The sequence below is a fragment of the Pogoniulus pusillus genome, chromosome 18 (assembly GCF_015220805.1).
Source record: "Pogoniulus pusillus isolate bPogPus1 chromosome 18, bPogPus1.pri, whole genome shotgun sequence".
Lineage (NCBI taxonomy): Eukaryota > Metazoa > Chordata > Aves > Piciformes > Lybiidae > Pogoniulus > Pogoniulus pusillus.
This window is the reverse complement of record NC_087281.1, coordinates 19,321,394-19,347,677: the sequence shown is the minus strand read 5'-3', so window position 1 is coordinate 19,347,677 and position 26,284 is coordinate 19,321,394. Positions and strand designations below refer to the sequence as shown.

The window sequence follows — 26,284 nt, the reverse complement described above, 5'->3', positions numbered from 1 at the left end:
GCCTTACTTTTATGATTTTTTAAAAATCATTGATTTCATTATTAGGAGAAACTTGTAGCATAACACTTTAAACAACTAGATAACATTTTGTGAGCAACTGCCTGTGACTTTGCCTATATATATATATATATCTGCTGCTAAGGAAGGAACCAAGACTTCTGCTGGCTGTGAAAAGAAATCAAAGGTATCAAAATCATTCCTCATGTGACTGGCATCTGGAGATGAAATGAGATCACCACAGTTCTGAATTAGTGATTTAAGTGTCCTGGTTTTATTCTATGTACATTCATGGTGTGGTGCATATTGTTAAAAGAAAACGTGTGGAAGCATGTCTAAAATAATGATTTTGCATATGATATGAAATCATCATTGGATGATTGGGATGCACTGCCCTGGGAGGTGGCAGAGTTGCTGCCCCTGGAGGTGTTCAAGAAAAGACTGGATGAGGCACTGAGTGCCATGGTCTAGTTGGTTGGACAGGGCTGAGTGCTAGGTTGGACTGGATGATCTTGGAGGTCTCTCCCAACCTGGTTGATTCTATGATTTTATCATAATTTTAGATTTTTCAGATCCAAAGAACTTGCAATTTTTCTATTTAGTTTTTGTTTCCCTTTAACACCTGCTTATCTCTGGAGACTATACTGAAACACAACAGAGAAGCACAAAGTGATTAGAAAGATTTGTATTATATTGATTTACCTTCTAGTACTTAAACCAAGGCTTCACACTGCCCTGTTTCAGCTGTTTACCCTTCACTGACACTCACTCCATTACAAGGCATACGGATAATTAGAACTGCTGAATACCAGGTCGATTATTCTAGACTGAGTGCCTGCATTACACTGTCAACTCAAAATGTTCTCCATGTCAGCCCACATTTATACTGAGCTGTTTCTAAATATTTGTAAAGTTATCTTGGCTGTTTATCATGTAATGAATTTGGGACAATTGCTTTTGTGATTTCTGGTACAGTTTCTTGGCTGTCTCTTGGTACTCAATCATTCCCAGACCAGCAAGAGGAGAAGCCTTGGAAAAGAAGAGCATATGCTCAGCTTTCCTGATTTCTTTGCCCTTTGGGTTGCTGCCTCTCAGAGTAAGAGCACAAAATACCCTTCAGGGATACTCCAGTCCTGTGTGATTTAATGGAGCTAGGGACTTGCACTTTAAGACTCTCTCCTTCATCCTTACTACATCCTTGTCCTGGCTCAGTCTGTAATCATTCTTATCATCCTTATCTGTGCTATAAGTGAGCTATCCAAAACGCATCGGAAATGCAAATGACTGCAAACTCCTCCATTAGAACCCAGCAGGAGTTGTTCTTTTCCCCCGTACAGAATTGGTACTTTCACACTGTTGGATAAGAGAAATCACAAAGAGCAACCTGGGTGGGATCTGACCAACCTCTTGGAGTCTGATCCAGGATGTCCTTGCTGTCTCAGGTTGCTTCCTGTAGTGCATTACTTCAGCTTGCTGAACGTTGTAAGCTATAGAACTACAAACCAAGCAACATCTTCACAGGGAATGCGGATTTTGCGAGTATATTACATGAAAGAGTGTTGTCATTACTGGGATATATGATACTGAAAAAAACTAAAACTAGTTTAAGAAATATTTTATTTAAAACAAAGCCCCATGCAAGCCATTCTGGGCCCCCCAGTTTAGGAAGGACACTGAGGTGCTTGAGCGTGTCCAGAGATGGGCGACGAGGCTGGTGAGAGCCTTGAGCACAGCCCTACGAGGAGAGGCTGAGGGAGCTGGGATTGTTTAGCCTGGAGAAGAGGAGGCTCAGGGGTGACCTTATTGCTGTCTACAACTACCTGAGGGGAGGTTGTGGCCAGGAGGAGGTTGCTCTCTTCTCTCAGGTGGCCAGCACCAGAACAAAAGGACACAGCCTCAGGCTGCGCCAGGGGAAATTTAGGCTGGAGGTGAGGAGAAAGTTCTTCACTGAGAGAGTCATTGGACACTGGAATGGGCTGCCCGGGGAGGTGGTGGAGTCGCCGTCCCTGGGGCTGTTCAAGGCAGGATTGGACGTGGCACTTGGTGCCATGGTCTAGCCTTGAGCTCTGTGGTAAAGGGTTGGACTTGATGATCTGTGAGGTCTCTTCCAACCCTGATGATACTGTGATACTGTGATGTCTTCTATCAGCTTCCTGGTATCTTTTCACTGTCCAGGTATGGTTTTAATGCAGGTTATGATATTGCTCTGCTGAATAATCACCTCTTGCAAATATTTAAATAAAGGACATTCTCAGAATAAAATATTAAATTCTCTTCCCTCATCTACTTTTTCTGTGTCAATTTCCTGGCAATTGGACATTTTCAAATATAAATGAACCTCATTACAAAGTCATCAAGCTGTTCTAACTGCAGATAGGAAAAAAGAGAAAAAGAGGAAAGGACTGTTAATGTTCAGTATAGCATCTTAAATACCTGGGACAGTCTTGAGCCACCAATAAAGGAGGACTTTATAAGAATGTGTGTAGTAAACATAACCTGAGATGCTGGAAAAAGCAGCACAAAGGTGTCCATTGTAGGCTTAGTGTTGTTTTAAAGATGGGAACTAATTACTACAGAGCACAGCACAAAGTAATCACCTGAAAAAAACCTGAAGTGGGCTCATGTAGCAACAGTTAGTGATTTCTACTTCAGGTAAAATGGTAGAAAGAATCTGAGTGTGGTTTACAGCATCATCTTGATTGTCACTAGATGGCACATTAGTCTAAAGATTCAGAACCATCACTGTGGTGTCGCACCCAGTTGTAACAACTGCAGGGAGAAACAGAAAGTTACAGATGGGAAAGAGTAACTATGTATGTAATCACTCTGTATGTGCGTGTGTGCGCACGTATCAATGTGCATGAGTCACGGTACGGTGAATAGGAACACAGGGAGAGAAAAAACCCAAGATGTCTATCCTACTACCACCTGTACCTACTGTACAAAGTTTTGTACTTTGAGCAGGTGAAGGTCAGATCAGATTGTACACATCAGTGCCTCCTTGAAGCTACTTTTGTTATCTAGAACATTGCATTTAAAGGAACATAGGGAAAAAAGGACCTTAGGAACTAAAGGTGTAAACTACTAAAACAAGTGGCCCGTGCAGGACAGATAGCAGGGTTTTTATATCCGTTTGCAGACAGAAGTGTAGACTCCCTCCAGTATCTCAGTGAAGTGCTTTCAGATGTTATTTGAGATACTTGGTTTTGACATTTGAAAAGGGGAAATTAATAGAGCCCTACACACTGTGTTGTCTGTGTTGTTTTTATTTTAAGCCACAAATTTTCTCATATACTGAGAAAATGCTTGCATTTGGAATTTGAAACTGCTGGGAGCTTTCACTACTGAAGTAATTTCAAGTTCTACATCTCAAAAGAAGGCAGAGGGCTAATAAATAGTAGAAACACAGGACTGAGGTCTAACTGTTGAGGAGAAGATGTGTTTCTCTTATTACTTCCATATGCAGTCAATTTACCCAAACTCTTCTCAACCCACTAGAAAAAGCAGTCAGGTTTGGAAGCTCACTAAAGTATAGTAATAATTTTCTTGGAAAGGCTGTTCTGAAATGAAGCAGGAAATCCAGGTGATTTAGCACATTAGGTTCATTTTGAAGTCTACTCTGCAGTAAAACTGATACTGAGCTTAGATTAATTAAGTGGGTTTCTATTTCACACTCCCACACATCCCTCCATTATATTTTCCTTTACATATAATGCATTGTTGTGAATCAAGTATTTTTGTACTGAGATGTGGAACTGGCCATTTACAATAGCATATATTAAATGGAAATTCAGATTCAGTTAAAACCCGGGGAAGGGATTATTAACAACTGGGGGTTGTCCTTTGTATTACAGAAACTGATTTTGGTAAAAGACTTTTTTCTTTCTTTTTATTTTTTCCAACCAGGGGAGACTTTGCCTTTTGTCCTGTGCAACAGCAACTGAAGATGTGTCTTGCCTGTCATTTGTACGTGAACACGGTAAGGGTTTAAGATTTCTTGGTTTGTGTTTTACAGGCTGCTTCTAGATGAGATGAAGAATTTTATGTCTTGGATAAGTGAGACTTCTTGTTCTGTTCAGTAGAATAAAACTAGCAGCCAAAAAGAAGAGGAAAATTGTTCATGAATAAAACACTAGGAACTCTGACAACACGGAGATAATCTGTCTTTTTAGAGCTGTTCATCCATTTTTCCATATAGTTCTCAAGCTCTTACTGAAGTCAGTGGAAGATTTGGGCAAGGAATCCAGGATCTGGCCCCAGATCTCTAATAAGAGACGTTCTGATCCCTTTTTGGGAATCTCAGAAATGGTACACTCATGGGTTTGCTGTGATTATTTGTAGATAATAGATACTTTTACTGTGGCCTGCACACAATAAAAATCTACACCTTCACCAGCAAAAATCAGAAAAAATAAAGACAACATTCAGACACAGGAGAAGCACAGTACCAGTACACAAATTAGTCAGGTTGAATATGCTCTAACAGTTTGAATATGCTCTAACAGTTAAGGAGTTTGTTTCGGTTTTAACTTCTATAGAGAACTTAAAATACTGGAAACTCAAACCTTTCTCATAGAAGATAAATAATGTCAGCACAAGCCCTTCCCAAAACTATTATTTGGGAATCATCTATTGAATGTGTCAATAGTTTCACTCCAGTACTTTTCATTACTGCAAAGTTAATGGAAAAAACATTGATTGGTAGTTCAAGCCATAAAAATTAACTTTGCACAATGGTATCTCCTTTGTGGCAGTGTTGGAACTGCTCAGCCATTGAGAAGCCTCTAGATCTTCCCAGGGTGCTGGGAAAGAGGCAGAACGATCTCTGACCTGGTCCTGGTTCCTCTTGGCATGGAGGTTTGCAGAGGCGTAGGCAGGATCTCTTGCAGATGTGCAGAGTGCACAATGTTGGTGGTACTTCTTGTCATGTTGTGAGGCACTTAGGTGTCTTCTCCTGGCAAACTTGAGGCACATAAGTCTCCAAGTAGTTCAAGCTGGCTAAGCTGGTCTGAAGCACCAGGCAGAGTAGAACATGTTGTCCAAGGGCAGCAAGGCAGAAGCAGCCAGGCAGAAGCAACTCAATTTATATTACTTATCCAAGTAGAATGGCTTCTTTGGCCGCAGAGACTCACTAATAAAGATGGCATTTGCAAAACTGACCATATTAGGTGAAACCAGGGCTTGCCCACTCTTATTTGGGCAAGACACCAACAATACTGAAACAGCTGTGGGTACCTGTTTATCACTTCGGATGGGACATAATGGCCCAAGCCTTTGTTCTCCCTCTGCTCTTGCTTCCCCCATCAGCAGAAGGGTGAGATAAGCCAAGACAACTAATAGGCCTATTAGCCTTCCAGGACAGGTGCTCCCAGTATGTCTAATTAACATACTCCAGATGTTAGCACTATTAAAATCTGTTACTCATCTGCATAACTGGTAATTTTTTTAACTAACCAAAATGTCTTGCTTTCAATTAGAAAGTTAAAAAAAACCCCAATCCAAACCGGCTACATTTTCATCCCAGAGCATGAGCGAACACCAGAAGAATCATACTGTCAATAGGATTCCTTCCACCTGGGGAGGCTAGTCTTATCCCATCTATTTATGTCAAGAAATATTTGACTTGTGTTTCAGCACTATTGAGCTTGGCATTAACTCTTCCCTTGCTACTCCAAGTCTTCCAAACACTCATTTATTAACAAACATCACCACCCATACAGTATTCATGCTTCACAGCAGAAATAATCCATTGCTTTTCACCAAATAAATGCAGTTAAGCCATCAGCTGAAAGATTTCTTTCTTACTGTAAGTGATTAGCTTACTGTAAGCTTTATTAAGGTATCTTGGTATATATGTAGTAAGACCATTGCTGTGTTTCAAGCTCCTAACAAGGCAATTCACATCAGGAGAGTCAGGTGGAGGAATTATCCTGCTGCCACAGGCAGAACTTTTGTATACACTGTCACAGTGCAGCCCATGTGTGCTTTCTGCATGCTCTGGGACATGACAGTGCTCCATTTTCTTTCTACTGACAGTACTACAACTTCCAGAGCTTCTGGAAGAATCAATCTGATTATCTCTCAGCTCTGAGAATATTAAGATATGATGAAAAGCAGCTTTAAGATCTGTTTTCGTGACACAGATTTGAAAAACAAAATTAAATTAGCACAGTATGTCAAAACTTGTCACACACTCACTGAGGGCTAAACAAGGAACTTCAAAGATAAGCAAGCAGAACGTCTTTAAACAGCTGAAAGATGGATGAAGCTGCTGATTAAAGACCTAATAAGGGTCTAGAATTAGTTGTCCCCTTTCTGTCTGTGGGATGTTAAAACAGTTGCAATACCGTGTTCAGTATGAAGGTAGTGCAAATAAAGATCAGCTCTGAGGTCCTCTAATCAGTATGAGACAAAGTAACACTTCTACGGATTCTGCTCTTGCTCAGTGGCGCAGCTCATGAAGTTTTACCTTGCTTTATCTCTGAACCATCAAATTATTCTCACAAGTACAAATCAGAGGCTCTTTGGGTATACAGTTGACTACTGACCGCAAACTGGGATGTAGGTAGTGAAATGCTCTTATCTTAAAAACAAGTGAACTCAATTCAATTGTACTTCATGGAACTGCAGACAAAATATCATTCAGCAAATCAGAGGGAAATTCAGTTTACCACAAACAGGACAAATAAGTATTTACAGTAACCATGTGGGTTACTGTTCTTCTATTCAGAATACGTTTCCTCACAGCATGCATCTCTTCACCTCAAGCCAAGATAGCTAAATTCTCTGTAGAATGTAAATGTAAGGTGTTACAAGATAATTTTCCTCCTGTTCTCACAGAAACAACCTGGATTCCACTTAAGGTATGCCAATGACGTAATGGTGATGTTTTAAGCTCTGCTCTGAGGCTTTTTCATGAAGCCTCCAACACATGCCAGTCAGTTGCTTCTTTTTTTACTCTGTCTCTATAGCAGGGGTCCTCAAACTTTTCAAACAGGGGGCCAGTCACTGTCCTTTGGACACTGTCGGGCGCTGGACTATAGTTTGGTTCCAGCCCAGTAGTGTCAGGGGCCAGACTACAGTTTGGCTCCAGCCCAGTCCCGGCAGCTGCTTGGGGGCTGTGGAGGCCTGCGAGCAGATGAAGTGGCAGGAGGCGGCTGGTTGGTTTCCTGCCCAGCCCCTGGCAGGGTATGTGTGTGTGTGTGGTCTGTAAATACCATCGGGCTGGATTGAGGACCCTGGGGGGCCATATCTGCCCTGCGGGCCATAGTTTGAGGACCCCTGCTCTGTATGTTCATCTTGCAATGAGATTGTTATGAAGGTGGCAGTGACAGACTGGAGCACAGATGACCCCTCTCCCAGCCTGTGTTGACCATACAGGTACTTGATTCTGTGCCTTCTGATCACTCTGTCCATCTACTTACTCAAAGATACATAGCATTTTAGAAACCCTTATTCAGCAGTAATGCCCTCATCTTGCCTACAGAGTGCTAGCAAAGGCTTGCTGATTTCTGATGACCAGCTAACGCCTGTTGTAGGAAGCTAAAGCTGTGTTCCCATGCAGACAATTGCAGAGAGAGAGATGCTTATATTTTGATGAACAGATCAAGAGAATAGGCCAAGCACCATAATTTTGGCTTCATTAACAGAACAATTAATCTTCATGATGCAATCTCACTAAGCTGGGCATTCATATGTTTGTGTAGCAGTGCCAAAAGAACAATCATAAAAGACTTGACTGCCCTCTCCTTCCCTCTCCTCTTCACTCTTCCCCTCCCCTCTTCCCCGCTCTCCTCTTCACTCTTCCTCTCCCCACACCACTGGGAGAATCCTAACCCCATTCAGAGAATACCCACATACACAAAATGGAAGCAGGTGAGAGTGTCTTGGGTACGTTAGACAAAACAGTGAGGATGAAAGAAGAGCAGTTTGCCTCCTCAGAGTTTGTACTGAGTCAACAACCTCTGCGGAGTCTTACTGAGCATCTGAGCTGCATTAATGCTGGTGAATGGAATTTTTATAAGATATCCTGTGGCTGTTTTCCAGGTTGGACAGGCATTAGGCTTTAAAAAATTGCCCATTCTTCAGTGAAGGACAGCCAGAGCTATCCTGCACTTACCAGTATTGGCTTGTGGAATTGAAAATGATAAATTGATCAAGCTTGTTTCCATTCATTCTTAACCATACCTAATGGTGCTTTTAATCAAGCAGACTTGTTATAAAAACTATGTAAATTCAAGATGGAAAAAATAAATCTTTAATAGTAGTAAAAATGTTTATTAAAGACAATTCTGGGCATAATGCCAAAAGCTATTAAACTAATCAATATCATTTTGGGGGAAGTAGCTGGGGATATAATTTTATTACCCATACAAATTTTGGGAAGACTGCCATTTTGATAGCAGTAGAAAACATGAAATTATGTAAGTACTAGAGTTCTTTAGGTCTCCAGTCTGAAGTCAATGAAGTTACTCTGACTTGCACTTCCAAAATTATATTATCATTTGACCCAATTTTATTTGAAGCATATTATGCAGAGAAAATATTTAACTCTTTCAGAAATAGAAGAGAGTGATTTGCCATTGGAATGGGTTGTCCAGGGAGGTGGTGGAGTCACCATCCCTGGAGGTGTTCAAGAAAAGACTGGATGAGGCATTTAGTGCCATGGTCTAGATGACTGGACAGGGTTGGGTGCTAGGTTGGACTGGATGATCTTGGAGGTCTCTTCCAACCTGATTGATTCTATAATTCTATGATTCTACCAAATACTTCAGAGTGTAGTGTTAAATCATTTCATTGTACAGCCAACCAAGATTTTAAAAAGGGCTTTTAGTTCTACGTGGGAAACATTAAATATCACCAAAACATAACAAGATTTCAAAATGCAAAACATTCAACTTCCTTCTAGTTGTCACTTGGGGTTTGGATTTGTTTGTTTGTTTGTTTTCTGAATCTATATAGCTTGTAGAGAGACTGAAATAAATCATTTTAGAGTAGTGACTTAATATGGGGTAGAATAATTCAGCATTTCATCCCCATGTTTCCAGGTAAGAGTGATTAATACTTAGTTTCCAAGCTACTGACTTTTCTAATGCCAGTAATATTTCCCAGTGGCTGGATATGCTGTAAATGAGTATTTTCCTCTACATGGCTGTGTACAAACAGCTAAGAACATGAATAAAAAGTGAGAATAACAACATGTAATTGTGTACTGGTCCCCACAAAGCACCATGAATATATTAAGCCAAATTAAACAAACCCAGATTTCAATTCAGCTTTCATTTTCACCACAGATCAGATTCACAGGGAAGGCTTTGAAGGAAGGTAGATAGTTTTGCCTATTCTCTGGGCAGAGCGTGGGCCATCTGCCCCCTGACATCTCATGAAACCAGGAGTCTCAAGGGCTTCCTGGGCTGGCAGGGTATCACCAGCCAGGGCCCTGGCTGCCCCAGATGGAGAGTAGTGCAGGCTAAGGGACAGGTAGGGGCAGTCACAGCCCTAGGCTATAGGCACCTGTCTGGGGTTAGACTGAAGCCAGAATGGGCCATCAGCCCATTAGTGGGGACTAGAATGAGGTCTGGTGAACCAGGTTCAGACATAGCCCCAGGCCAGGCCACCAGATCCAGAGTCCTTATCAATAGGATTCATGGCAAGGAGGAGTAGTAAGTAGGCCAGGTAATATACTGGTAGAGCCTCAGCGTCATATCCCTGTGATAGGACAAGGAGCAATGGGTGTAAGTTGCAGCAAAAGAGGTTCCACTTCAACACAAGGGGGAACTTCTTTACTGTAAGGGTCACAGAGCACTGGAACAGGCTCCCCAGGGAGGTCGTGGAGTATCCTCCTCTGGAGACTTTCAAGGCCTGTCTGGATGTGTGCCTCTGTGATCTGTGTTAGATAGTATTGTCCTGCTCTGGCAGGGGGGTTGGACTTGATGATTTCCTTGGGTCCCTTCCAACCTCTAACATCCTGTGATCCTGTGATTCTCATCTATATCTATGGCAGACAAATTTTAGCAGTGTTATTCAATCAGAATGTTATTATCTTTTTTGCTTTGTGTTGGAGTAGATAAGTACAACTGATCTAAGATCACAGAATCAACGAGGTTGGAAAAGACCACTAGAATCATTGAGCCCAAGCATAAACCTAATACTGCCAAATCCTCCACTAAACCATATCCCTAAGTGCCACATCTATACATCTTCTAAATACCTCTAGGGATGGTGACTCAACCACTTCTCTGATGATGAATTAAGTTTGCATATTTATTACAAACGTATCAGTCAGAACCTGTGTCCTGATTTCACTGCCCAGTCATAGGCTGCAGGCCATGAGCAGCTTTGAATCAGCCAGGGCAGCTGACCCAAGTTGGCTCACAGGTGTATCCCACACACCATAAATGCCTTGTTCCTTATAAAGGATGAAGTTTCCTGGGAGGGCATTTCCTGCTGGCTCCTCGCTGTTCCTGCTGCTCTTCTTGCTTTTGAGGACTGCTTTCCTATTTACTGTGAGTGCTGTCCACCCACTGTGCTTCAGTACAATTTTATATACTTTATGCTGGCATTTGAATTAGTTTGACTGTCTTATTGAATTTGTTTTAACTTCAGCCCACGAATCTCTCTTTTCCCCTATTCTCTTCCTTTGCAACTGCTATTGTTTACCCCCAGATGCATGCTAAACACAGACAACCTGCTATGTATTATTGATGCTGAAGGAAGCAAGTGTTCTGGCAGAATAGCAAAACACTGGACAAACTCTTATGAGTGTCTGGGTTCTGTTAAAAAAAAGTTAGTCAAGGGAGGCTACAGTTTGGAATGAAGGGTTTTTTTAATGACCATGAATTCAAACACATTTTATCTTCAGTGAGGTTATATTTTCAGGACACCTTGACTAAATCATTGCTTTTAAAAGGTCTTTCTTGGTTTCATTATATGATGGTATGTTTACATTGATTTTTTTTGAGATAACTGTGGTGACCTTTTAACTTTCTGGCTTCACTCAGACATACAGTCAAACGCTGTATCAGGTATCTGATTCTTACTGAGGCTTTTGTTATTAGGTGGATTTAGCTGCACAGCTTTAAATCAAAGAGGTAGTTGCTTTATTTGTCTTTTGTTGTGTACAGACTCTGGCTAATCATTTAATCTCAGTGGTTTTATTCTTATGTTAACTTCAAAGGTATACTGTTGGATTACAACGGTATTGTTAGTGGGGATGTTCCCTGCTTCCTGCAAAAAAAACACCAACAATTTGGTACTGTCTGGTTATGTTATTTATTATTTATTTGTTTATGCAGCTTCAAGAAATCCTGCAAAAGACATAAATTGGAATGATTCTGCCACGATAGCACTCCTTATTGTTTGTCTATTCCACTTTTTTTTAATGCTCAAGAAATGTATTGTCTGTGTGATCGTCTTATTAGCATTCAGCAAATCCTCAGGGATGTTTCCTGCCTGAAGTCACAGCCTGAGCATTGCTACAAGAAATGAAAAAGAAACACAGACAAATAGAGATAAGCAGCACCTTGAGACAAATTCCTGAGAGATTGTTGCAGTTCAACATTTTGAACAGTTTAGGAAGAATGAATGTCAGGACTTCTTCTGTATAACTAGTAATATTTTCACTATGCAGGCAGGAAGTTACAATTCAAAGCATTTAGTTTTAAACATGTGCATTGAATTAGTAACAGGAGCTAAAGGATCTTTCTGAGGTTAGAGAAAATCTATCTGCTTATGTTTCTGCTGCACAAAGTTCTCTTACTGTATGAGTCATCAGCCACTGGGAGGTCTTAACAAGATCTCTAACAGGTTTTCTCTGGAGACAGTGGGCTGCAGAATTAGAGAAACGTAAAATCTAATTAAATGTAGTTGATGCTACACTTAAGCATGTTCAAACATTCAGCTAGACTTTACTGGATTGAAGGTACTGCTTCCTCAGAGATAAGGTGTTTTCATCACTGTGTAATGCAGAGATTTATGCCCAGTTTTAAAAGAAATTCATCTGCTTCTTGGAAGCAGTTGAAAGCCCTCTGTTGCAAGAAATGTTTTCCACATCTTGCTTATCCTCATGATGCTTTTTTGGTCTGCAAATTCTTTAGTGATTTCTTACTCTTTTTTAAGGCTTAGCCATTGGAACTGGACATGTAACTCTAGTGACATTAGCATGGATACAAAAAGTACTAATGTCTTATCCTATGTGGTCTTGAGGTGGCTCCAAGGGGTACAGGGATCATTTCCTTGCTGTTAGTGGTCACAGCATCACAATGAGCATGTCCATATTTATCTGACTGTACAGTGCAGGATACGGTCTTTTTAAGCTATAGCATGATTTTCTATCCTATGAGTAAGACACTGTATATTCTCTTTGAGTACAAGCTGCTTGTTTCTTTGCTTATTTTTCCCCCCATGTAAGGACAATTCATCTAGGAAACCTGGTTTGATCCCTGCCCCCCAGCAATCTAGCCTTTTCATTACTTTTTACCTCCACAATCACACCTGTGATTATTCTTACTGATTTTATGTCTTGGTTTAGGTTCAGTGTTTGTATCTCAGAGTGAGGAATGAAAAATCTAAATTAATTAATTACAAATGCTGTATCTTGTGTTACACATGAAGATTCTATACTTTAGATTCTGTTAAAGTTTGGGGATTTTACTAAATCAATGCTTTCTTCCCTTTTTTTTTTTTTATGGCATAGGGAGGAGGTTTGTTTTCACCTCAAACTGTAATGTCATTAAACAATCAAGTTAATGAAAATATGTATTGTTTGTGCCTATGCTTCTTGGCTGTAATTACACTGTCATATTTCATTCTTCAGTAACAGAGTCCTTTCCAGACATTTTAGTCTCTTGGCCAAGACTGATGTCAGACCAGTAGCCTCCACTAGGTGCTTTTAATATTGTCATAGCATAAATTTTCTTCCATTATCTAGAATGTTGCCAGTCTTCTGTGAATTGCCAGACATCAGCATTGTTTGGAGCACTCATAGAGCTGCAAAATCACAGAACAGTTGAGGTTGGAAGTAATCTCTTGAGGTCATCTTGTCCAAACCTTATGTTCAACTGCAACCATCTAGAGAAGTCTTTGTAGGACCATGTCCAGATGAATATCCTCAAGGATATAGACTCCACCAAATCTCTGGGCAACCTGTGCCAGTGTTTAGTCATCCTTACTGGAAAAGGCATTTCCTGGTGTTCAGCTTCCTCTGTTTCAGTTTGGGCCTGCCACTAGACACTATTTTCTTTATACCTTCCCTTCACATGCCTTGAGATCCCCTTGAGCCTTCTCTTCTCCACAGTTGCAGCTCTCTTGGCCCTTCCTCATAAGAGAGATGCTTCAGCCCCTGTGTCATCACTCTCTCCAGCAGTTACATAGCTCTCTTGTGCTGGGGAGTCCTGAACTGAACAAATACTGCAAGTGTTGGCCTTGCCAGTGCAGAGTACTGAGGAAGGGTCATCTTCCTCATGCTGCTAGCAATGCTCCTTCTAATGAACCTGGCTTAAAGTTAAAGCTTACACTTGCACTGTGTGAGGACTCATCTCCCTACTGGCTTTAAAAAGATATTGTAACAAACCAGGAAGGTCTAAGAGAGGGAGTGCCATATCTCACATGACCTCAGTTTTCAGCTCTTGCTCATGTAGCTCTTACCAGCTTTGCTGGGAACTTTCACTTGTGTGAAAGGACAATTAAGTGCATTAAAATTCAAATATCTTTCAAACCCTGCAACATAATTATCCAAGGGAAAATTGTGACTCTCCATTTAAAAGTAATTGCCACAACAGATTCAATTACGTTTTGCAAGGCAGAATTTGCCTTACAAGAATCTTAAGCTTGTCCTCTAGTTTAATTTTAATGTCAATAGCAAAAGCAAAACTAAGCTATCTAACTCTTGCTAAGTGTAAAATTTAGCATCTGGACAGCGTGAAATCTAAACAGCCCACTTTATTATACTGTCAAGTACAATGTCATTTGCATTTTATCTTCTGCTGAACACACCCATATTTATTTATCATACCTAGAAACTTTAAACCCTGACATTGTTATGCTGTGCAAACATATGATAAAAGCCTTTGTGTCATAGGGGACTGCTAACTACAGTCAGGCAAAATATTCATAGGGGAATGAAGGATGTGATGCAAGTTGTCCAAGGTCATTCAGAAGATTTGCATGACAGTTTGGAATGGCATTGAGCTTTGTAATGTTCCTGTTTTGTTCTCTATCTTCTGGATCCATATGGCTCTCAACATTGTCCTGGAAGGCTAGTAGGCCTATTAGATGTCCTAGCTTGCCTCACCCTTCTGCTGGGGGAAGCAAGGGCAGGAGGAAAACAAAGGCTTGGGCTGTTATGTCTCCTCCCAAAGTGTTAAACAGGTATCCACAGCTGTTTAAGTACTTGTTGGTGTCTTGCCCAAATAAGGGTAAGCAAACCCTGGTTTCACCTAATATAGTCAGTTTTGCAAATGCCATTTTGATTGGTGAATCTCTGTGGCCAAAGAAACCATTATACTCAGGCAAATAATATAAATTGAGCTAAGTTGCAAGCAGTTGAGATGCCTCTGCCTCACTGCTATACATCAGCTATACAGTATGTGCTGCTCTGAAAATGTGCTCTTCCTCACTGCTCTTGGCTTGGACAACATATTTTGTTCTGCCTTGAGCTTCAGACCAGCTTAGCCCTGGTGTTTTGAGCTTGAACTACCTGGAAACTTAAGTGCCTTAAGTTTACCAGAAGAAGGCATTAAGTACCTCACGACATAGTGAGAAGTGCCACTGACATCATGCTCTCTGCATGTCCGTGAGAGATCCTGCCTGCAACTCTGCAAACCTCCCTGCTGAGAGGAGCCAGGATCAGGTCAGAGGTCATCTGCCTCTTTCCCAGCATCCTGCTAGAGCCTGGAAAGATTAGCTATCAAGATACCGAGCAGTTTCAACACTGCCACAAAGGAGCCAGTGACTATCTTGAAATTGCTACTCCACCACTGAGTAGCACAGATGTTGCCTAGGGTTCCAGGCTGCCTTTTATTTGGAAGTAGGGCAAAGCCATTTTGTGGCTAAACTTTTCCAATTTTCTGATTCTCCTAAGTGAATGAATTGCCCATAAGCATCCTTGTGATGATTTTCCCAACAGAATTAGAACCCAAATTTAACTAGCTTGTATATAGTTTGTGTGTGGCTTTTTTTTTGGAAATAACTACATATTTTATAATTCCTGCCTCATTAATTGCCACAACTAAATCAAACACATAGGTCAAAAACTGGGGAAATGTTGTGGTTTTCATTATGACCTCAGTGTATGTTGCTTCATATCAAAGGCATGAGTTTTACAGAATAGCATTTGCCTAAAAGAGAATATCCTTTATTTTTCCCTTTCAACTTAAGAGAGAAAATGGACTAGAAATCTCCAGTAGGAATCAGGATCTCTCTTAAATCTCATTAAAGTGAACCAGCAGAATCCTAGTTGCTTAGGGCTTCCTGGTTTATGTTATCCTGTAAACTGTATTTCCTAATATGGTTAGTTATGACACCTTCATCACCTTGATGGAACAAGTATTGACTGAACACAGTTTTTAAAGGCAATCTTCTAGATTCATAAGCAGTGTGACTTATATCAACCTCTCCCTGTATGCACACCTGAATTTTTTGTCAAATGCAGTAGTCCAAAAGCTGGAGAGACTGACTCTCTATCCCTTCAGTTCTGAAAAAAACCAAAACAACCAATTTTAAGTCACTTATCATGCTGATAGAGGAATAGTATAAACAGACCTAATAAGTTGCTTGTTCCTTTGTAAGAATATGATATAATTAATAGTTTTTACTGTCTTTTGCTGAGAAGCCATCTTATATTCATTGCTTGCATAACATCAATTAATTGATAGGAAACCCATGATCTCTTTATTTTGTAATGTTTGTTCCTTTTGCTATGTACCTACTTAAAATATATCTTCACATTCCTTTGAGCTAAAGCTCTTTATAGTCATCATATCAAGTCTTCTACCAAACAAGGCAAAGTTCCAAGCAAATATTGCATTTCATTTCAGTAGATTTACTTCAACTGCTTATTCTCATGAATGATAAAAAGTTGCAGTAGAATTGAAGTCTCAGTTATTAAACTTCCAGAAAACCATTATTGAGAGAAATGGACTTGTGTTTACTCAAACCTTGTGCTAGTTACTTTTAACCTGACATCAGGAGCACAATTATATCTTTCTTTTGAATCCTTGCATTATCAACATGGAACTTGCCATAATTAGTTCAGCTAATTCATTGCTAAGAATGAAAAGCCTATTTTCCCAGGTTAAATTCTAATCTGCCATACATATTTTTCTTTCATTTTTTTTGAAGGTGGTGAAATAAGTATGAAAATACATGGGTTTTGGTGTTGCAGCAATTATTACACATTGGTCCCTTGAGTATTTACATCAATGATAAACTAGAGCCAATGGAGCTCTACCTGGGGACGTGCAATGTTAAAAACAGAGCTCATGGGTATAGGTTAAAGGGAAGGCAGGAGAAGGTGATATCACAGTAGGGAGTCTGATACAGACCTCCTGACCAGGAAGGTGATATGGATGAGGCCCTTTACAAACAAATAGGAGAAGCTTGATGCTCACAGGGCCTGGCCCTCATGGAGGATTTTAACCACCCTGACATCTGTTGGAATGTGCTAGTTTGGAGGTAGCTAGAAAGTTTTGGTGATAATATCTCTGAAATTATAATGGATAATATCTCTGAAAGGTGAAAAAACATAATTTTTTGTTATAATATTAATTATTACCATGTAACTTTCTTTTTATTATGCAAAGTTTTTAGATATGCAGGAAAACTACATAATAAATAACAACTTCTTAAGAATGTAGTAGCAGATAGCTGCCCAGGGAGGTGGTGCAGTCATTCTCCCTGGAGATGTTCAAGAAAAGACTGGATGAGGCACTCAGTGCCATGGTCTAGTTGACTGGATAGGGCTGGGTGCTAGGTTGGCCTGGATGATCTTGGAGGTCTCTTCCAACCTGGTTGATTCTATGATTTAGTCATGCAGTCAAAAAGAAGTATTTCCTTTATTCTGTATACCCAAATACTGACTTTTTTTGGAGTCAAAATTCAATGTTGATAGAACTGGAAAAAACATTTGACTTGAAGCTGCATAATTCTAAAAGATTAGCTCTCTCATCTACCACAACAGATTCTGATAAAAAGGGAAGCTGCTGCTGCAAAATAGGTTGTCAAGGTTGAAACTCAAGAGAACAAGGAATGTGACAACTGAGAAGGCTATAATGAAAAAGGTGCAATAAAGTAGATAGGTCTGGGCCAAATATTTATTGCAGAGGAAGAAGGAATAAAAGCTACAATGTGAAAACACAAAGTGTTTGATTCATGCAAACTTGCATGAATCCTCATCAGACCTACTTATCCCCTTATTAACTGATTAAATATTGAAAAAAACCAACAATTTAAAGTCTTGATTGATACCATAGAAAATTGATCCAAGCTATTTATTAATCAGAAGAAATCTAATCAACAAAATGCAGATTACAGATAGCTGACAATTCACATTTCTTTAACAATTAGTAATTTGTTTTATTGATCATCTCATCAACAGTGTATTTCCAAATAAAAAATTGTTGCACATTAACTCATGTTTCTCATTCATGCTCCAGCTTGACAAGCTTGGGAAAGCTAGGCTAGATGAGTTTTATTTGCATTTTAATTAAATGAAAGTCTGTAAATGTTTTGGGTTTGTTTTTTATATTCTATTGACAGTAGATTTCTGTAGCTATAAAAGAATTTCAGACTCACAAGTATAAGTTCAATATTTGCTTTTGGATTAATTAAAATACATATATGATGCACTTTCCTGTAACTACAAATAAAATGGCTTAATTAGGAAACCACTATCAGTGAGGACACCATGTATCCCTTTTGTGTCAGGAAGAATAGTTAGCCTGAAAAAAGGCAACTCTGTGATGAGATGTTACTGCATTTGGAATGTAAAGCCTTAATCAACACTTCTGAAGAAAGAGCATATGGCACCAGCCTTTTCACAGCTATTGCTGCAAATTGTTTTTATATTAAGTATTTAGGTTTCAGAACCATGGTTTGCTTGATTTTCTTGCAGTTGCAAGAAGTCAGTAGAGACATAAGAGAAAAATAAATGGAAATAAACACAAATTGATTCAAAAGTTTCAAATTTTACATATAAAGTGGTGAGCTCAGTCAAGTTTGGCTTTCAGGAGCAAGATCTAGGGTTTATGATAGAGGATTCTAAGGCAATGTCTGCTCAGTGCTCTTAGCAATCAAAAGAGCAAATGAAACACTAAAATTTTTTAGTAATGTTACTCTAACACTGTGTACATCCATTGTATGCTTCCATTTCTAGTCCTGTAAGATACTGTGCTGGTTTGAGGCTAATTTGAATATTTTAATGAGAGAAATTAGATTATAGGCTGTGAAAGGAAAACAGTGATGATGTCTAATTCACTCACAGCTTTGAGACATATAAAAACAAGGACACAAATATAGATAAGGAGATCTGTGCTTCTCCCTGGCTTCTGCTGTATTAACTTCTAGCTGGATCTGTGTAACCCAACTAACCAAATCATTCTGTCCCCCACCTTGCCAATCCTTCCAACTCACTTTGCATGTAAGGCATGTTCTGGGATAAGGGGCTGGGTGTGTGTGTGTGTGTGGATAGAAGGTGGAAGGGTGATTGGAAGCCACTCCTGGGCAATCTGACTTCTGGGAGGGGTATTATGTTTCTGTTTTACTTTTAGCTTGTGTATTTCTGTAAATATCTGTAATATATTGTAAATTCAGGCTTGTATATTGTGCTAAGTTGTGAGTGTAAAGCTTCATTCCTTAACCTCCATCTGGCTGAGTCTAGGCTGGGTGAATTCACTCTTGGGGGGTGGGGGTCTAACTCCTAGAACCACTACAAGTATCCCACTCTTTCATCCATCTGAGAAAAGATGCAACAGCAGAGGTCTGCAGAGGGACAACTCGAGTTACTTATTGAAAACTAAACAATAGAACTGTAAAGTCATGAGCAGTTTAGAGACATTATGTAAGTACACATCACTTGTGTACAAAAACTAAGAACTTAAAAAGAAGTGTATAGGAATCTGTTTCCAAACACAAAAGATGACTTTTTGTGCAGTGGGTATTTGAGCTGTTGCGTTAGAGGTCATTTTGGTGCTAAAAGTATATGTGGAATTATAGGATGATTGGTCAAGTTCCTAGGTGAGCATTCATTTAACAGTTACTACGAACATATATAGTGCCTGAGCTGAAAGTGTCTGGAAGAGGGGAAAGCACTGTTCAGAAGTAGCATATTGGCTTGTCTTCTTTTGCTGCTGCTCCTGAAACACCTTGGTCTCCACTGGACTTACTTCTGGCATTGGTCTGACTTTATGCAGTTATGCTATTCACACTAAATAACAACTCAGAAAACACCTACCAGTAGCAGTACTTGTGTAAGAAATTTTTGTTAGCAAGTCTGTGGAGCTTTTAAATTAATTTTTTTGAATGCAATCACAAAACCCCAGTGGTTAACTGGACCAAATACAGGCTCGTTCCCCAGGACTGTATTAATGCAATGTTAATTGCCTGCAACCTCTCTGAGGAAAGTTCATGGAAACAGTGGAGCTAGTCTATAGAAATGTGCCTCAACCACTGAAAATAATTTGAAGGTATCATAAGTTTGTGGCAGATGGTGAGTTAGGGAGATGTTCTTGTTTATTTTTGTTCACTGGTAGGCTTTTGTGTAGCTCTATCATTTTAGTAACAGTGTGACTCATCTAAAAATTAATGAACATAACCTGTCAACAACTTTAAGGGAAGTGAGTACTATCATGTGATATCTGCAGACTTCTGAGGTATAGCTTTACCCTCCTTTGCCTCCAGCTCAGGCATAGACGGGTTTCCTAGAAGCATGGATTCACTTTCAAGTTCACAGAGAAAAGGACACAGGGCATAAAGGGTTTTTTGGTGGACCTTGTAGTCAAGGTTGGTTTCCCTCAGCTGCACAAACCTGAAACTGCAAGACAATGATTGCAGCTTTGGCATGTTCTATACTGTGGAGCCATTCAATTACTGTACCTGCAGGCTTATGACCCAACACAGAAACTCACAAGGCAGAGGGCTAAGGTCAGAGAATTGGTATTTTTTTAAGTATTTCTGTTTTATGGCACTGTCCTGTTGCTGACTTCTGTTCAGTCTTCTCCTGCGGGTGCTTTACCATGGGAAGCTGATCATTTAACCCTGTTTACACATTCAGCATTAAACCTAGGGGCCCACAGCTAGATGGTAGTGGCAAGAAGTGCCACTGACGTTGTGCTCTCTGCACCTCTGCAAGAGATCCTGCCTGCACCTCTGCAAACCTCTGTGCTAAGAGGAGCCAGGGTCAGAACAGAGATTCTGTCTCTTTCCCAGTGTGTCCAGGAGCTTCTTGCTCATCCAGGCAGGTCTCCTAGCTTTCTTGACTTCATCTTGTCAGTATACCTTCCTCCTGGATGTGAAGAAGGTGATCCTTGAATACTGACCAGCTGTCCTCGACCCTTCTTCCCTCTAGGGCTTTGGCCAGCAGATTTATAGATTGAGCTATTACCAGAACTTTCCTGAATGTACCTGGAGATTTGTATTAAAAAATTAGTTTACTGTGGGACTTAGATATGCTGTGTGCACTATTTTTGTAGTGACTGTTTGGGTTAGCTTAAGTATCCAGCATTGCTTCTGTATGTTCTTGAAACAGACTTCTACAGTGAGTCCAGATGTTTCTTAAAACATCTTACGCTTCCTCCCACTCAGGCTGGTTATAAATCTGCAACTGCAATCCATTGTTTCCTATGTCATGGAGTGATGACACAGATTAAATGGCAAAGGGAATAAGAAGAGACAGCTCCCAGAACAGAGAAGTTGAATACTAAAGACCTCAGAAATAATTGAAAGTTATGCAGTTCAATTCTTCTTATGAAATTAAATTCACATGTCATGACTCCTCTCAATCAAAGTCTCAAATAGCTCTCCATTAAATGCTTTCTTGGTATTTCCACGAATACCATCTGAATATCACAAAGCAAAATACCACAAAGCAAAATTTTCCTCAAGACAAAGTGAAAACCACTTCACAGGCAAAAAAAGCTTTGCTGAAGTATATTGTTGCTGAATTCATGTCTGTCTTACTGCAGGAGCCAAGCTGATTCAGAAAACAAATTCAAAAGGATTTTTTTTATGAAATGGAACTGAATTCAGTCAAGTTGAATATGATAAATAATGAAGAATCAAAGCAGTGGTAGCAACCATGAAGAAACAGGAGCATGGAAACTGTACGATAGTTCTCTTTGCTGTGGAGAGAACACCATGACACCAGTCCAGGTTGAAGTTAGTCAAATATACTCAAATTGCAGTAAATTCTAGCAAAAAAGGGACAAGCTTAAAATATCTTTGAAAAATCTGCTCTAAATTTAAAAGTATTTTCACACAACTGTGCTACCTTCTGCGTAGTAATGAGACTGGCAACACTAAATACAACTTCTACTACGTGTAACAAATAAACCGCAAGTGAGCAAAACCAGTATCACCTCACCAAAGCAGCTGCAAGCCAATCACACTTCTTTAGCTTCTGTGTTATTGATCTCACTAAAGATATTTTCAACAGTTTTTTGTTGTCTGGTAAAAAACAAGTAAAGTGCGTTGAAATGTGTATGTTTGATTTCCATCACAACCTCTCTTTCTTCCCTTTTAAAACACCTTGGACTTTGTGGCAGTTTTTTGCCTGTTCAGGCTGACTGAAATCTGTGCCTCTAAATTGTTTCATCTGTGCATGAAAAATAATATGAAAAGATCTGTGTGCAAGAATGTCACCTTCAAGCTTGGATCTCATAGCTGGCAAAGTTTGGTAGATTTTGTTGATATTGCTTTTAACTAGACAGCTTCTTCTTTAATACAAACTTGTCTCAATTTGTACTTAAGTGATGAAATAATCTTGATTGAGTATAGCAATTTAGTCTAGAAATTGCTGGATAAGCTTCCTACTAAGACCAGGTAAAATTCCAAAGAGAGTTATTTTTTTGGCAGTAGCATTCATTTAAATTTTATGTCTTCCACTTTTCTGTGTTTAATTTCCTGTAACAGATGTATGGTAGACTTCCACTCTTACAGTCCAGTTTTGACTGTTTATTGATGTCTTTAGTCCCTAGCTGACCTCATTTCTGAGTTTAAATTTGTGGGAAAATGGGTATTTTGAACATGCATGAATATATAGATGCATTGATTACAGTGCAACAGTTAACAGAATAGTACTTATGGGATGTGTGAGTAAAGAGAGTTGCATTTGTTCTTCGAATGTTTAAATCTAAGCCAGAGAATATTCACATTTAGCTATGAAGAGTTTCTTTTCTCATATAGTGAATAAAACAAACCCTATCAAAGCCTCTTCTAGAGGTTAAATTTGAAGAACTTATTACTGGCTTGTGAAAAAACTTATTACTTGATGGTACTATCATGTGCTTATTGTGTAGTGCCTTTTATTAGAACATAACGAAGTACTATTATATAGTTTTAATATAAATTGACTGATTTTTAGGAAATTGTGATGGTTTGGGTGTTCCCTGCCCCCCACCCACACTTTGGAAATCATCCAGACTAGAGTCAGCCTGCTCTGGAAATTGAATGAAGCTTATTATTTACAGCTTAGCACACTATACAAGCAGATATTTACAGTAGATACAGAAATATACAAGGGAAAAGGTAATACAGAAACACAACAGCCCTCCCAGAAACCTGAGTCCCCAGGAGGGGCTCCCAACTGCCCCTCTCAACCTTACCCCAATCCCAAGGAAGAATGGAGGTTCAGCCAGGGGGTTAGGAAACAAAGTGGATTCATTAAAGAAACGGCAGAGAGGCTAGAGAGAGAGAATGCAGCTCAGTGCTTCCCAGCAGCAGAAGTGCCTTTGTTTTGATTCTTGTATCTCTCAGCAAGCCTATGAGTGAAGTAGACATCACCCTTGTTTCCCTTTCACAGCCTGTGATCTAGTTCTTCTCACCAAAACATTCTAGCTAGCTTCAAACTAGCACAGAAATAGCCTGTAAAGATAATTTAAGAATATTTTATATGCAATAGGGCATCTGTGTTTGGAGGGTAGAAGATGGGTGGTGTACTTGTTGTGAATTTTCAATCTCTGTTGTTATACAACCCAGCATGTTATATGATTTTAAAAAAAGGTTCTATTCCTCCTGTAACTAAAGGCATAGCTCTAGTTATTAAAAAGTTAAATAACAATCAAGTCTGAATAGACAGCAACCTTGTATGTGACACCTACCACCACATTTCATCAGTGATTTTGTGTTCTGTCTGACCACAACATCCAACTTATCTGTGTGGCTTGCATAGAAATAGTTGCTTTGCTAATATTTCATTGCCCTCTTTAGATGGTTAAGTGGTTCAATAAGTATGTGCATCTTTAAAGAAGCGGTTTCCTGTCAGCCCCAGGGAGGTTTTGTATATCAGAAGAATAAGGTTATCTGAGCAGAATTAGATGCTTTAGAGGTCGCATTGTAGTTAGGACCAACAGAAGATTTTTGCAAAAAATTCTATCGAATGGTATTATTGAGAAGCTTGACATAGCAATAACCTTAGATTTATCCCTGGAATGGACTTGACTCTTTACTCCTTACTACTAAAAATCAGTTCTCCAGACACTGATTGAGCTCAGGAAGTGCAAATTATTTGAAAGGGGACAAATGGATGTTAAGTGGCAGCAGTCAGCAGATACTCAGGTTCTTTAGAACAAAGGAGTCAATAAAAAGATGTGTATCACAAGCCATAACCAGTATCATCCCATACCTATAGGCAGTTCTCAGACCAACCATGACATTTTCGCCTAAATACTGAAACAAAATTTCACATTTTCTAGAAATTACTGGGGTTTGTTTCTGTTGTTTGTTTGTTTGTTTGTTTGTTTTAGAGTACAGAAGTGTATGTGGTCTCAGATATGTACTTTTTCATAGAATCAGCCAGGTTGGAAGAGACCTCCAAGATCATCCAGTCCAACCTAGCACCAAGCCCTATCCAATCAACTAGACCACGGCACTAAGTGCCTCATCCAGCCTTTAATTGAACACCTCCAGGGCTGGCAACTCCACCACCTCCCTGGGCAGCCCATTCCAATGGCAAATCACTCTCTGGGAAGAACTTTCTCCTAACATCCAGCCTATATTTCCCCTGGCAAAACTTGAGCCTGTGTCCCCTTGTTCTGTTGTTGGTTGCCTGGGAGAAAAGACCAACCAAGAGCTCATTAAAATGGAAGATAAATATCTTCTAATCAAAAACAATGTACTAATGTCTAGAAGCATTGGCAAGCATTAGTGCAGGCAGGAATGGATTGCACACTTTCAGCTTTTAATAAACAGTGGCTGGCACTGAATTTGTTCACAGCAGAATATAAACAATTACTTTGACAAATATCGTCCCCTTTCTGGATAGACTGTTTACCTCGTTACTGCTAAGACACAGTAAAGAACCTATTTTCTGGTTGCACCATTCAGATATGTGTATCAGTGAGCAGACTGCTCATCTGCTGAAAGAATTATACTGCTTTCTTATGAATAACTGAACACTTGAATAACAAAAATTGAAAAGAAAAAAATACAGCAAAATATCAAATATTTGATTTGAATTAATGTCTGGGAAGAGGCTGTCTGCTTAGTGCATAATCACATGTGTAAGTCTACATTTTGATTTGTACAAATTACCAACCAACTTTATAGTTACTACTTGTACAGAGTTAAGGCCGATGCTTATCTTTTTGAAAACCAAATTCTGCATTCTTAAAAGGTGAATGACAAGATTAGTACTCATGGATACTGTAAAGGAGAAGAGTGAAGGCAAGTGTATTGCAAGCTTTCTTGAAAGTTGTGCTAACAACTTTTAGTACCCTGCATCTTTAGTGACTTGTAAAAGGTAGCTTTGTGCCTTTGTCTTTCGAAAACTCATGTCTCTTGTGATGGTTTGGGTGTTCCCTGCCCCCCCACTTTTGAAATACCCAGACTAGACTCAGCTGGCTCTGGGAATATAAACAAAGCTATTTATTTATAGCTAGCACAATATACAAGTAGATATTTACAATATATACAGTTATGTAGAGAAATATACAAGGTAAAAGGTAATACAGAAACACAACAGCCCTCCCAGAAACCTGAGTCCCCAGGAGGGTCTCTCAACCACCCCTCACCTTCCCCCTACCCCTCTCTTAACCTTACCCCAGTCCTAAAGAAGAATAGAGGTTCAGCCAAAAGCTTATGAAGCAAGGGTGGGTTAGGCCAAATGGAAGGTGAGGTTAGAGAGTAAGATGTTGCTCAGTCAGCAGCCCAGGGCAGAGTGAGCTAAAATGATGAGTGTGTTATCTAATGTTTTCATTTCTCCTTCCCAAACTCCTTTGTGAGACTCTGAGGGAAATGGACATCACCATTGTTTTCCTTTCACAGCCTGTAATCTAGTAGTTCTCACCAAAACATTCTAGCTAGCTTCAAACTAGCACATCTCTGAAACCTGCAAGTAAGGAAACAAATGTAAAAGAATGGTAGTGTTGGGTTTTGGTGTTTGTTATTGGGGGTTTTTGGTAGTTCGGTGCGTTTTTTTTTTAGTTTGGCTGTGGCTTTTTGGTTGGAGTTTTTTTTGATTGGTTGGTTTGTGGATTCTTTTGGTGTTTGGGTTTTGGTGGGGTTTTGTTTGTTCGTTTTTCAGTGAGAATTCTTGCCCATTGGAGTATAAACTGAGAAAAACTTATCTTCTGTAGGTCACAGAACAGGCAGAACCCAGTGACCACTTGGTAAAAACTTCAATATCTCATGACTAATCCTCTTAGCTGTTCTGCCTGAGTTTATCTCCTATTAGCAACCTGAAGAGAAAACAGCTAGAAATAAGAATAGGGGAGGGTGCTCAAGCACCATGTGGCCCTGGCTCTTGGGGACGTAGTTTGGTGCTGACCCTTCAGTGCTGGGTTGAAGATTGGACTGGATTGAAGGTCAGACTGGGTGATCTTTGAGGTCTCTTCCAACCAGACACGTTCTGTGACTCGTAGTAATAGCTACAAAAGCATAGGTGTTCTTGCTACAGGTCAGAAAAACTACTATGGAAGTAGGTCTGATTAGATTTTTCTGTAAATATCTGCAATTAAAATTAAATGATGGTTATGATGGGCTTAATGCAAAACACATCAGAAAGAACAGAATACTGTATCTAGAAGTACTTAAGATGGCATGGGTATCTAAGATTCAGAACACAGTCAAATAGTGAAGT

At 39.7% G+C, this 26,284-nt stretch overlaps 1 long non-coding RNA gene across 1 annotated transcript in view; it reads left to right on the top strand.

Moving 5' to 3' along the window:
- The first annotated feature begins 10,447 nt into the window (after positions 1-10,447).
- Positions 10,448-26,284, top strand: part of LOC135183312 (uncharacterized) — a 59,347-nt gene continuing 43,510 nt past the window's right edge. The window contains exon 1 of the long non-coding RNA XR_010305503.1: positions 10,448-10,502. This is a non-coding gene — a long non-coding RNA (uncharacterized LOC135183312). The remainder of the gene's footprint in view (positions 10,503-26,284) is intronic.